Source organism: Topomyia yanbarensis, chromosome 3 (genome assembly GCF_030247195.1).
Source record: "Topomyia yanbarensis strain Yona2022 chromosome 3, ASM3024719v1, whole genome shotgun sequence".
Classification (NCBI taxonomy): Eukaryota; Metazoa; Arthropoda; class Insecta; order Diptera; family Culicidae; genus Topomyia; species Topomyia yanbarensis.
The window spans coordinates 206833043-206846263 of NC_080672.1; the positions used below are offsets into that span (position 1 = coordinate 206833043).

A 13221-nucleotide genomic window follows, 5' to 3' on the forward strand; every position below is an offset into this window, starting at 1 on the left:
CGTATAAGTGGACTGCCTCATGCCAAGACGGGAGGGTCGTAGCGTAGTATGTTGGAACTAAGCTATCGATGCCTCATGGCGTGGCAGAGGAGTGAAAGGGTGAGCATCCAAGTCAGTCTCACACTGCATGTTAAGGGTGAGCATAAAAGTCAGCCTCACAGGTTGGTAGCAAGCAAGGAATGAAAAAGGTGAGCACAAAAGTCAGCCTCGCGTGGTATGTCAGAAGTGGGGCCTAAGAAAAATGTCCCACATGGGATGCCAGAGGGAGTGACAAAGGTACAATAGAGTGGCACGATTGAGAGTGAATCAGGTGATAGGGTGAGCACCCAAGTCAGCCTCACATGTATGGGTAGGGCGAGCACAAAAGTAAGCCTAGCAAGGAATGAGTAAGGTGAGCACACAAGTCAGCCTCGCATGGAACGTAAAAGGTGAGCACAAAAGTCAGCCTCATGTGGGAGTGTTTGAGAGTGAATCAAAGTGTGATTGAGAGAGCACCCAAGTAAGCCTCATACAGGATGTATGATCGCGCGAGTGAGAGTGAATGAGTACATTGAGTACAGCCATCCCCCCAGAAGTAATACCGAGAGGTAGTTCCTGGGAGGAATGATGGCGGAGCCCAATGGAGTTTAGTCGGTATTAATGGCTGGTCACCATTCGAGTCCGACACGCCCCCAGTGCACCCCGTGTGGTAGATTGGACCCTACCGTTAGCACGTGTACTGGGCTAGGACATAAAGGTCTTCTCCATTGTAAAAAAAAAAAAAAAAAAAAAATGTGCAAAGCTTGGAAAGTTTTAACCAACCAACCGGCGAAGAAGAATCCTTCCGCTGCACCTCCAGATCCAGCTTTGATTCTACTAGGCCTTAGCGAACATCTTTCATTAGCAAACTTGCATCCGCCGGGCTAAAAGATTAGTCATGGATAATTTTAAAGCTGATACAATGAGCACAATGAGATTCTCTTTGGGGTTTTTCTCATCTGTTTATTAGCCGGTCGTTTCAATATTTAGTACTCAACTCTTTGCCTAATATTGTAGTAAAAACCATCGGCTATGTACTGGAAAATTGGTGCAGTGTTATAGTGACGTCATAATAAGAGAAAGTAATTAAAGAGAGGCTCTCAATGTTTTTTATGTCCTAATCAAAATTTTCTCCAGATTTCGACTTACTTGAATGCCTCTGCGTCTTCCGCGGAGGAAGCTGTTTCTCCATTTTCTCTTGCAGCCTGTTTTTCTTCAGGAGCTGTTAGTCAGAATTTCCGTAGCTACCGAACTCAAAACTGCAGGTGCAGCCGTTTCTATGGAAGTACCAGCTTTGGTTGTGCTTGATTCCAGGGATACCAAGTGTTTTTCCAAAAAATCGGAAATATTTATTTAAAAAGTCTGGAATTGTCTGGATGACCTAAACTCTTTAGGAAATGGTGCATTCCTCACCGATGGGCTATATTTGTTACATTTTACTAATGAAACATGCTTGTATATTAGTAAATATATCAGCTTAGTAAAAACTCGGTGATTGCACTGCTAATCTGGAAATGTCAAATGCTTGATTTTCAGCATAGAGCACATTGATTAAATTTGAATCTCAGAATTTAAAAAATCTTGGACTGCTGTAACTTCTAGCTGATATAATTCGGCAAAAAAAAATTGTTGACTTTCAGCGAAAAAACTGTCGTATGTTGTGTTTCCAGCTTTCTCAAAAAGTGACTTATGAATCAAGGAAGAGTTCTTCAAACTCATTTTGTTATTTTCAAATTGTCTGGATAAATCTGGACAAATTCCCTGAAATCTGGATCAGACAAACATAAATCTGTATGTCTGGATGAGGCTTGAAAATCTGGAAGAATCCAGATAAATCTGGAAGGTTGGCACCCCTGGCCAACCTAACGAAACCAAAATAAATAACAAAACGTTAAAGTGAAAAATAGTTTTGGACAAGCTGGTTGTGTTTTTTTTGTTTTGCTGATTTTGCTGCTACATCGGATTGGAATGGACTGTGGATCACTTTAAAAGGGAAGTAATTATATTTTTATGTGTCGTTTCTCGGTTGTTGATAGGAGTTCCTTTTCCTAGGAACGACGACGGCCGTTTGTTTATTTCTTTTTATTTTCAGATCTAGCGATGGATGACGAATGAAAATTTAAAAAAATGGAATTTAACCGGGAAAACATGAAACCAAAGTAAATGGATTTACAAAATAAAACTCGGAAACGAAAATAAATGGATAGATGATGGAAAATTATTACTATGAAAATATATTTATCACGGAAAAGGAACTAAAAAGGAATGAAGAAAATGAGCAAAATTTAAGAAATGAAGTTAACAAAAAATGGGAATATTTACCTAAAGAAACAGTGAGTAGCTTAACCTATCAACTAACCTAGCTTTAAGTACTAAAACTAGACTTAACATAGGCTGTTAGGCGCGTCCTAACACTAATATATACAACTATACTGTGGGTGGGACTTTTTGAAAAAATCCTCCCTTTGATTTGTTTACGTTTTCCCCTTATGGTTTTTTGTGGATTTTTTCCCTTTGTTGCTTCTTTGAAGTATACATAGCTTTTTAAGCTTGTTTTCGTCCATCCGATTGCTACGTGTGAGGTTGGATCTCCATGTCGGTGATCGATTCCCGAAATAAGGAAAGGTTTCTTGTGGGAATGATGCATGGCTAGTCCAATAAGGGCTTAAGAGTTGTGCTCATTCTCACTCTTATAGAAACCATCGTACTCATGGTGTGCGAAGTCATTGCCAGGCTCCCCTTAAATTTTCATGTTACCACTACTCTCGCCGGATCATGGCCTTTAGCTCCTTCTTAATCTTCATGGTTTCTACTACTCTTAGAAAATCATCGCACGGTTTTCTCCATCAGCTTGCACAAGAACTAGTATGAATCATTAAGATTCCTTTTCCCAAAGGTGTTTTTTGAAGTTTGTTCCTCACGGTAATAGCTTGAGAAATTTTTGGGTTACCCTTTTTCGTCAACAGTAACGGTTGGCCTAAAAGGTGTTTTGCTTTTTTGAAAATTTGTCTCTCCGTAGAGGTTCATAGCTTGGAAAATATCGTTTTATTAGGGTGGCATCTTTTTCAGGTGGTTGCCGTAAAAGACACCTAGTCGTTTCCCGGTCAAATCCTCAAGCTCGTAGCAGTGTTTTCCGAGTAATTTCCTGACTACGGCGAGTTCGTATTTCGAGGCAAGCTTTGCACAAAAGCCTTTGCCTTTATCCGAAAGCAAAAACGTACGTTTAAAGACAGTTTCCCCAGGGGAGTAAGTGGGACAGTCGGGATTCGATCGCAGATTGTATGCTCGTTTGTGGCGGTCGTAGGCTTTGGAAAGCTGAGATTTTATTTCTTCGAACAGTTTGTTCCTACTCTGCTGTACGGTAGTTTGGACAGAATCTTCGGTCAAATGGTCGCGTATTCTTTGGTACTCTTTACCATCCGATACCATCTCGCGGCCAAACACAACAAAGTAAGGGGTATACTTGGTCAAATCATGTACTGCGTTTCGTACGGCATTCGCTATTGTCTGCAGGTCATCGGCCCAATCCTTATGGATCTTTTTAATTGTCGCCCTTATCGCTGTCGTTATCACCCGGTTCACACGTTCTGTGTTGTTTACTTGTGGGTGATATAACGGGGTAAGCCAATGATTGACTTTGTATTCTGCCAGCAGGTCACGGAATATTTTGGAGGTGAACTGAGTTCCATTGTCGGTTAAAATAACTGCTGGAACTCCGAACAGCAGAAAGATCATGTTTTTAACAAATTCGGCTAACTAGTATGCCTTCGCTTCTCGAAAAGGTTGAATCAAAACGAATTTATTGAATACATCCGTCGCTACCAGGAGACAGGTATGTCTTCCCTTTCCGGATGCAGGCAGTGGTCCGAAGTAATCCAAGGTTACACACTGCCAGGGAAACTCGACAAATTCCTTCTGAATTCCCATCGGCGGCGTTGCATTTTTGTTCGTGGCCTTGCAAGTCTGACATTTTATGCATTTCGCACAGAATTGCATCACGTCCTTGCCCACACCTGGCCAGCTGTATCGACGTTTTAGTCCTTGGAGGGTTTTTTCAACGCCAAAGTGCGCTACACCGTGATCTTTTTTTATAACCTCGTGACGTTCGCCCTTGCGCGGTAATATTTTCCATCGGAAACGAGAGTCTTCCGTCCGTCCACCTTTAATAAAGCGGTACACCACTCCGTCAGTGACTCGATAGTTACTGAACTTTCCAGGCTCTTCTTGAATCTTACTGACTAGCTCGTCGTATTTCGTATCCTGGGACGTTATGTTGTGAAGAGTTATCGATCGAGAAAGACAATCGGCTGTAATAATGTTGGCCCCCTTTTGTACTGTAGTTCGATATCGTACGATTGTATTTTGAGCGCCCATCGGAGAAGTTTTGAGTTGCCCGACTCCACTTCGATGGTGAACAACCATAATAGGCTCCTAGCGTCCGTGACAACCCTGAACTTGGATCCTTCCACATAATGTCGGAAGTTCTCGATCGCCAGCAAAACCCCAAGACACTCCTTTTCGACACTCGAATATGCCCTCTGTGTTCTGCTTAACTTCTTACTGAAGTACGCGATAACTCGTGTCTCCCCGTCAATTTCCTGAACCAGTTCCGCCCCGACTGCTGCGTCCGACGCATCCGACTCTATGGTGAATGTCTTGCCGAACTCTGGATTGGCTAATATGGGTGCTGACCGATTTCAATTCTGTGAAAGCTTCCTCGGCTTCGTCCGTCCAAGCGAAGTTTTTCTTCGCTTTCTTTAATAAATCCGTGATTGGGACTGTTATTCTACTGTAATTTTTTATGAAGCGTTGGTAGAATCCCGCTAACCCTAGCAGCCGTCGGACGTCTTTGACGGACTTTGGTCTCGCGTAGTCTAAAATTGGAGATATTTGTGAACTGTCTATTGCTACCCCTCTTTCTGTAAGTAGGTACCCTAAGTATTTTACCTGCTTTCGACAAAACCGTGATTTTTCTAACGAAATAGTTAGATTTGCGTTCTTTAGTCTTTCTGACACGATTCGAAGAAGACGCATATGCTCTTTTAGTGTTTTGGAACCAATCACTATGTCATCTAAATATACGAAAACGAATGGCATTAAATCAAAACCGATAACGTTGTCCATCAATCTGCACATAGTGAAGGGTGCGTTTGTTATCCCGAACGGCAAAACTTTAAATCGGAAAAGTCCTTTGGAAGTGCGAAACGCTGTAAGATTCCGGCAATCTTCTTTTAAAGGAATTTGGAAGTAAGCGTCTTTTAAGTCGATAATTGAAAAATATTTAGCAGACTGCAGTCTGTGAAATCTTTCTAGCATATTGCGGATTGGATAGGCATCCTTAACCGTCATCGAATTAATTTTCCGGGAATCAAGGCATACTCTAATTTTCCCATTTGACTTCCGTACTGGTACTATCGGATTAGTCCACTCACCATAGCATTCTTCGATGACCCCCATTTGCTTAAACCTTTCGACTTCTGCGTCGATTTCCTTTTGAATGCTCGGTGAGCAACGGTATGTTGGTTGGTTTCTTGGTTTCGAGCCCTCTTTAAGAACAATCTCATGTTCAATGAGATTTGTTCGACCTAACTTTTGTGTGCTGGTAAATTCAAACTCCTTAATAACTTCCATCAAATCTTCCCGCGTCTTTTTCGTTAGCTCATGTTCTACCTCTACTGTATCCTCTGTCGGTATTGGTACCTGCTCTGGTATATCGATTGTTGGTACATCCAGTGTAGTATCCTCCCCCGTGGTCGGTAAAGTAGGCAACAGTTCCACCGGTTCTAGTGTGAACGTTATCGACTCGTCAGTGCCCGCGTATTCTCCTATCTGTTCTGGCCCGTTACCAAGATCGGCCATCGATTTTATTCCGAAACTACGCCAAAAGTTACATACTAAAATTGATTTCGAAATCTCCGGTACTACTACTGTTGGTACAACTTTGGTCAAATTTTTATAAGTGTATGGAATGTTTAAATATACTATGCACTTATATGCAGTATTATCCGCCGTACAAACACTTAATTTTGTTGGTTGGAGTTTTAAACCGTATTTTTCGGCGAGCTCCAAAGAATTAACCACACTAATTCCCGTCCCCGAATCTAATAGTGCTGTTAACTCAGTGTCAAAAACTTTTACCCTCAGGTATGGACATTTTTTTGACTCGATTTTGATTGAGTGGATTTGGTTTATTGGGTCGTATTCGAGTAATCTGTCGGGAACCTTTTCTTTGATTGGAATGGTCGGATTCCCCAACGCACATTCCATTATTGGTTTCCCTGTGTTTGGACAGCCGATTCCCGCCCGGATGCTATACAACGTGGACAGGATCGAATAGTTCGTCCTAGGTTGCCACAGCCATAGCAAAAGATGGCTTTTGGTTCTTGGCAGTCCCGCCAGTTATGTCCCACTTTCCGACAGTTCCAGCAAATGTTTTGTTGCATTTGCTCGTTTGTCTGATGGGTTTCTCGTGCATTTGGTGGCCCAGCGAAACGATTCTGATTCCTACTATCTGGCCTTGGTGTACCCCCCCATGGTTTCTCGATTCTGTGAATTGTTGGAGCATGGGATCTGCTGCATCTATTCTATGATTCAACCTGATTAGATGGTCTAAATCTCGAACATGGATTGTCGATATTTTAGACCTATAGTGTTGTCTCATGTTGTCCCATACGACCTCAAATTTTCTTCTCCTCGATAATGACTTTGAGAGCATTTTGTTCAGACGTTCAATTTCTGTCACGAAAGCTATAAATGACTCTCCCCTGTTCTTCTTACGCTCTTGTATTCGTAGCCGTATACCCTGATCCTGATTGGGATTCCCGAACCGATACCGAATCCTCTCTTCAAAATCGGCCCAGTTTACGAACTCATCGACATAGGTGACGAACCAGTCATAGGCTACCCCTTCTAGAATCAGGTGGATATCGCGTAAAAGATCACGATCAGACACGCCTTCCCATCGTGCGATCATTTTCAATTTGTAAAGGAAATTTTCCACTGACACTGATTTGGACTCCCCCGAAAACGATAGTTTCCAGTGTTCGATCCTTCTATGGTGTCGTGGCCCATGATCGTTATACTCGCGGTTTCTATAAGAACCCCGATACTCTTGCGATGCGTTCGTCTCGTCGCTGTCTCTAACCTGTCGATTTTGTCGCAGACGTCGACTATTTCGTTCAACAGTCAGTTCATCTACGTCGTTGGAGTCACTGCCAGCCTCCTGAACAACTAGCTGATGATGTCTAGAATTTTGTCGTTCCCTGGTTTGTTTGTACCTCCTATTCTGCAATCCGTCCTCCTGGTAGACGTCTGTTTCCGTTTCGCTAGCTCGTCTCCGTAAACTCCATCTATTGGGCCTCTTATCGACGGAGTGTGATTCCTGCTGGACCTTTTTGTCCGTCAAATTCGATTGACTTAGCCTGGTTTCCAGTTCGATAACCCTCTGCAGCAGCTCATCGTACGAAAGTTTGTTCGATCTACTGCGACCGACGTCCGAATTTTCTTGTTGGTTTTCCCGCTTGTTTGGAGTTTGTGTACTCTTCCGAATGGCTCCCAGACTTCCGTCCAACCCCTTTTGAGCTGGGCTGTTCTTCGAGATTTCCAGCCCAGAATGCCTCGACCAACGACATGACCTGAAACTTCGTGAAATCTTCTGAAGAAAAAGTGTCCGAGTAGTTTACCGCCAGTTACCAGTTCATTTAGTCACCCCTCGAAGCGACAAATAAAATAATTTCTTCAGCAGCACTTCTTTGGTTATTTGATCCTCTGTTGCTGTATAGCAACCATTTTATGTTTACAGCCATCGACCAGTTTAGTCTCTAGTCCTCGTAAGTTTATTTTGCTCGGAATTTATCTCTGACTCGTATTGGTGCACAAAAACTAGCTTTATTTCTAGAAAAAATGTGCATAGCTTCCTTTGGAAAAAATATTGCAATGCTATAATAACTGGATAATTTCTAGCAGAAAAATTAGTCTCAACCGGAGTTTTTGGGTCTCCGAACTTAACATTGAAAGGTGAAAAAATGTGGCAGTCGTAAGTTTTGATGAGAAAGCACTTGCCACCAAGTCGATCATTTCCGACATCGAAGGTACTGCTCTTCCGGCAGCTTCATAACGGCTGAAAAATGTCGAAGAACACATATTTTAATAAGTTTAATCTTGACTTATAGTGATGAACATTTAGTGTGGTCGTTTAACTCCAGCAGTATCCGTTCCAATGCAACGTTTGTGGTAAAGGATTTAAGCATGAGCCAAGTTTCAAAATGCATCTCAAAATCCATGAAGGCGTTCGAACATACGATCAATCTGTTCCAAAGCTTTTGTCCAGCGAATCAGTTACATTCTGCATTTGGCCAAACAAAAACATTCGCACGTTTCAATATGGCAAGAGTTTTATTCAGCGTATCTCGTTGCTGACGCATTTGAAAGGGCATGCCATTGACCGGTTGCAACGATGTGAGCCTTGTAAAACAACCTTCAGTTCATCACATTAACTCACAAATCACAATTTAAAATTACATCTTAGCCAGGAAGAATTTGGTGATTCATTGAAACTAGAAGCAGAACAACCGTCACAGGTCAATGATGTTAAGGAAATTCACCCTACATCATTGCACAAACTGATGCCGTACGGATGTAAATTGTGTAGTAAATCTTTCTGATTAACTTCTTCGCTAACAACGCATATGAAAATACACTATATGAAGAACGAAAGCACGTTTATGAAGAGTGTGGAAGTACCTTTAAGGGGGCTGAACATAAATGGGAATCACTTGAAACGCAAACCATATAACTGTGAGGTTAGTATAGAACCAAATAAATTGCACAGATTATTGTCTAATTTGAATGTTTCGGAATAGGTTTGCCATACATCTTTTGCACAATCTCGTGACAGAAAGACTGGCAAAAGCCCTTAGAGCTCATGTTCGTTTGCACACCGGATAGCAACCATAGTTCGTTTTGACACCACCGAAAATGGTGAATAAGAAGCCATCCAAGAAGAAGGTAGCGGGCAAGAAAGTTGCCGCTGCTCCTCTGGCCGTCAAAAAGGTTGAGGTTAAGAAAGTGGTTAATCCGCTGTTTGAGAAACGCGTCAAGAACTTCGGCATCGGTCAGAATGTGCAGCCAAAGCGTGATCTGCCCGGTTTGTCCGTTGGCCGAAATACATTCGCATTCAGCGACATAAGGCAGTTCTACAAAAGCGCCTGATGATTCCGCCATCGATTAACCAGTTCTCGCAGGCTTTGGATAAACATACCGCTCAGCAGTTGTTCAATCTGTTGGAATAGTATCATCCGGAAAATCCGATCGCTAAAATCCAGCGCCTGAAGGCTAAGGCCGAGGCAACGACTGCCGGCAAGCCTGAAACACCGGCGAAGAAGGACAATCAGCTGCGCCAGGGTGCTAACACCGTGGTGAAAATAGTAGAGCAGAAGAAAGCTCAGCTGGTTGTTTTCGCTCATGATGTGGACCCAATTAAGTTGGTCATCTATCTGCCCGATCTGTGCCGCAAGATGGGAATCCCATACTGTATTATCAAGAGCAAATCTCGTTTGGGAACACTAGTGTATCGCAAGACCTGTACCTGCATTGCACTTATCAGGTTGACAATTCGGACCGGGCCAATCTGTCCAAACTGGTGGAAACCATTAAGACTAACTTCAACGATCGCTATGAGGAAATTCGCAAGCACTGGGGAGGTGGTCTGCTTGGTCCGAAGAGTATGGCTCGCATCGCCAAGCTCAAGAGGGCCAAGGCGCGTGAATTGACGCAGAAGACGCTTTAAGCTCAATAGTTTGATGGATGTGTCGATACAATGTATGCTTAGGTCCTACATAATATTGTGTAAGGCTGATTTCTTTCATTCGCGGAAGAATCAGCTGTGGTTAAGAGAGAATAAAATCTGGAAAAGATAAACGTAAGATAGTTTTTGTGCGTTGTCTGTGATATGTTATTTCTGATACTGCATTTCAAAGGTCACACTCAAAAGCATCAGAAAGAAGGGCAGGGAAACTATCGTCCGTTGATGATAAAAACGAATGCAAGTTATTCGGCGCTCGCTGCCTCAAGTACCTTGGATCATGAAACGGGAATTAAAGAAATATTCGGAGACTAATCGAGTGATAATGGCGAGTTAAGTAACTCGTCAGCGGTTATTTTTAAAGAAATTCAGGATAAAAATACTTAAACGTTTCATTTCATGTTTTTTTCCATAAATTTTATTAACCTTCATCTCTACGTGCCTTTGCCGCGCAAATAATTACATTCTGACACAATCATTTAATTATTGATATTTGTATATTGGATTACTGTTTTATGTTTCAAGTGTTGAATTTAAATAACCGTGTGTGTATGCAAATTGCTGCTCGTATAACGAATAGATATATTGTTCACGGTGTATGTAATTTTTATAAAAAATGGCTTTTTGTTCACTCATGTCGTTTTTGCATGAAGCAAAACTGAGTCAGGTTTTAACTCCAACTGCTGTCAAAACATATGGTCAAGAAAAACGCCATCAGAAACTGCACGGAGATGTCAGCTCCGAGCATTTCTAGTGTTCACTGCACTTAGCGATGAGTTGGAATAATGCTATAAAAACTATTGGTTCTCTAGAGCAGCGGTTCTTAAACTTTTTTGTACGACGGACCTCTTAGAAATCAGCCTGAGTTGCTGCGAACCCCCACGGATAAACATCGATTACGCGTGCTATCAAAATATTATTTTCAGTTTGTTAGGTACCAAGACTTTAAATTTCATTATGCACTCGGAAAATATATTTTTCTTTGCAGCCACCTAGAGATCCGAGGACCCCAGGTTAAGAATCACTGCTCTAGAGAATGTTTCACTTGGAACAGAAATGCAGATTGGTACATTCAATAATGCAATATACAGCTACTAAAAATCCATGTTGTCGTGCTATAAGGACAGGTTATATCTGCATAGCATCACCTCAGATACGTGTTAACGAAAGGGCTACATCAGCACTTTAAGCAAAGAAACTAGGGAATATATATTTGGCAATGGTGCGCGTTAAATTCGGAGTTAGAAACCAGTGTGTCACTTTGATTTAGCTATGTCCAGTTCGCTGAATGCTTGCTCCAGGCCGGCAACTTCTTCTTTGGGATGCCTTTCTGTAGATTTGCTGCTTTTCGATGAAGCCACTCTCGATGAAATCGCACTTTAATGCATCTGCATAATCATCCATAGCGCTAGCTTTTGAACTTCCTTCCGCTTACTGATAGTTGCCTTTGAATTAGCAATGTAGTCACAACATTACAAAAAGCAATCAAATGATAAATTACTCTAATCGCTACACAAAATATTTATCCGAAAAAATTTAACTTATAACGATTTTGTAAACAAATAATTTTTTACATCGTAACCAGGGGTTGCCACGGAAGGTTGTTTGGAAAAAATAACAGATTATTCAGTGTTGCAGGTTTCATACATTTTCCAACCAAATGTCATATTAGACAGTACCAGTTACCTGAGTTACTGAGGGGTAGTCCGATTTACGATACAGTTTCGGAATGCTAGTGTCTAGTCGTGTCGTTGTCTCGACTGTGAGTCGCCGAACCCGAAAGCTTCTTCTTCGCCTTCGCTTTCTTCGTTTTCTTCTTCCGCGATCAACAATCCAACGGAAGCCTTCTGAATCATCTCTGGGATCGATTTCAGTAATGCTCGACGAGCTATCTCCCCACCCTCATTAGTGGATTCTCCCCTCTCAACTCTAAGAAGGTAGTGTCTTAAACGTGATACTAATTTCATGTTTGTTCCATCCTGTAATGCCATCTCAATCTGACCTACTCTATTTCTAACGACGTCGAGTTCCTGTTCAAACTTGTAAGGGGACCGATACTGTGTACCTTCTTTCCGATCCTCTAAAAACAATCGGCGTAGCAGCCTTAATTTTGACTGCATGTCCTTTTGCCTATCCCCCAATCGATTTCACAAAAGCAGCTCATAGTCTACTTCTTCGTTTGTTAAATGATCCGCATGTGGGAACTTCATTGTCCTTCGCCAAATTTGGTGATGTAACACTGACTCGAAAAAATTTGTTCTACGCAATAACGTTTATGTTCATTAATCGTAAAGTAAATTAGAAATAGCCCAAATAACCACAATATATAATAATAATATAAAGAATTTTTACAGAAGAATGAAATAAATAAGTAGAAAAATAAATATAAGTAAATGTAAATAAATGCAAAAAAATAATTAATTATATACCTAATTGTGGTGAAACCACACACACACTATACGCATATGCAAATAAATGATAACGAATCTAACGAGTTGCTTTCTATTTAACCCGAAAACCCTTTTAAAATGTTTGGCGAAATGTGTCGCGTACGACAGAAAAATTTCCCTTATTCGTTGGGCGCCAATCTGTGGCGCGTCCAACTTGCAAAAAATGTACCCCAAATGTACGTTGGGCGCCAATTTGTAGCGCGTGCCAGACGCACTAGCGGTTCTGGTCTGCGAAATTGCTCCCCAGGGAACTCAAACAAGCGATTTATGCGCCACCTCCGCAAAGGACCGCTTGTCACGTTTTATTTGCCCGGCAAGAGTCTAAACCTCAGGGCGGATTCTCGTAAACCCGAAAATATCAATGGACGATTTGGCAGACCTGGATAACCATCCAGTGACTTCGACTCGGACCAAATAGCGCTGAAAAGAAAACTAGGAAAATCCCGTCGTTCAGCCAGTTAAGAAATTACCATCACTCACGCGTCTCATCACAGGCACGATTCCCAAATACAAATTGACGCGTAACGCTTCAGAAGTGGTAGTAGAGGGGGTTGAGATTCCCACGCAACCCAGGACTTGGAGTAAAAAAACAGAAAAAACAACTAGAACTACTGAACGAACGACGTGAAACTCCTATTACACCGAGTCAACTAGTACGGGGGAAAACTGATTACAAAAATACATTATCATACAGGCAGACACAAACTATCCACATCACTTTTTATTACCAGTTGCATGATATCTTCGCTTTTTTCCATTCTTAACCTAGGTTCATCTTTTCATTCTTCACTTTCCTTTCCCCCTTACAACTTGCTACCTACGTGTGCGGTTCTAGGTCTAGCGACATTTATCGCCCAAGAACTACCTACTCAAAAAGCTTCGTGCTATAAACTTATGGCCTAAGTTCGATCATGCGCATGTCAAAAGTTTTCTACTCACTCATTTATACGG

At 41.8% G+C, this 13221-nt stretch overlaps 1 protein-coding gene and 1 pseudogene across 14 annotated transcripts in view; both read left to right on the top strand.

Moving 5' to 3' along the window:
• The window catches only part of LOC131689268 (voltage-gated potassium channel subunit beta-2), a 1724569-nt gene that overhangs the window by 1169690 nt on the left and 541658 nt on the right, over nt 1-13221 (top strand). The window lies entirely within an intron of this gene.
• On the top strand, nt 8818-10302 carry LOC131689271 (large ribosomal subunit protein eL8-like; annotated as a pseudogene).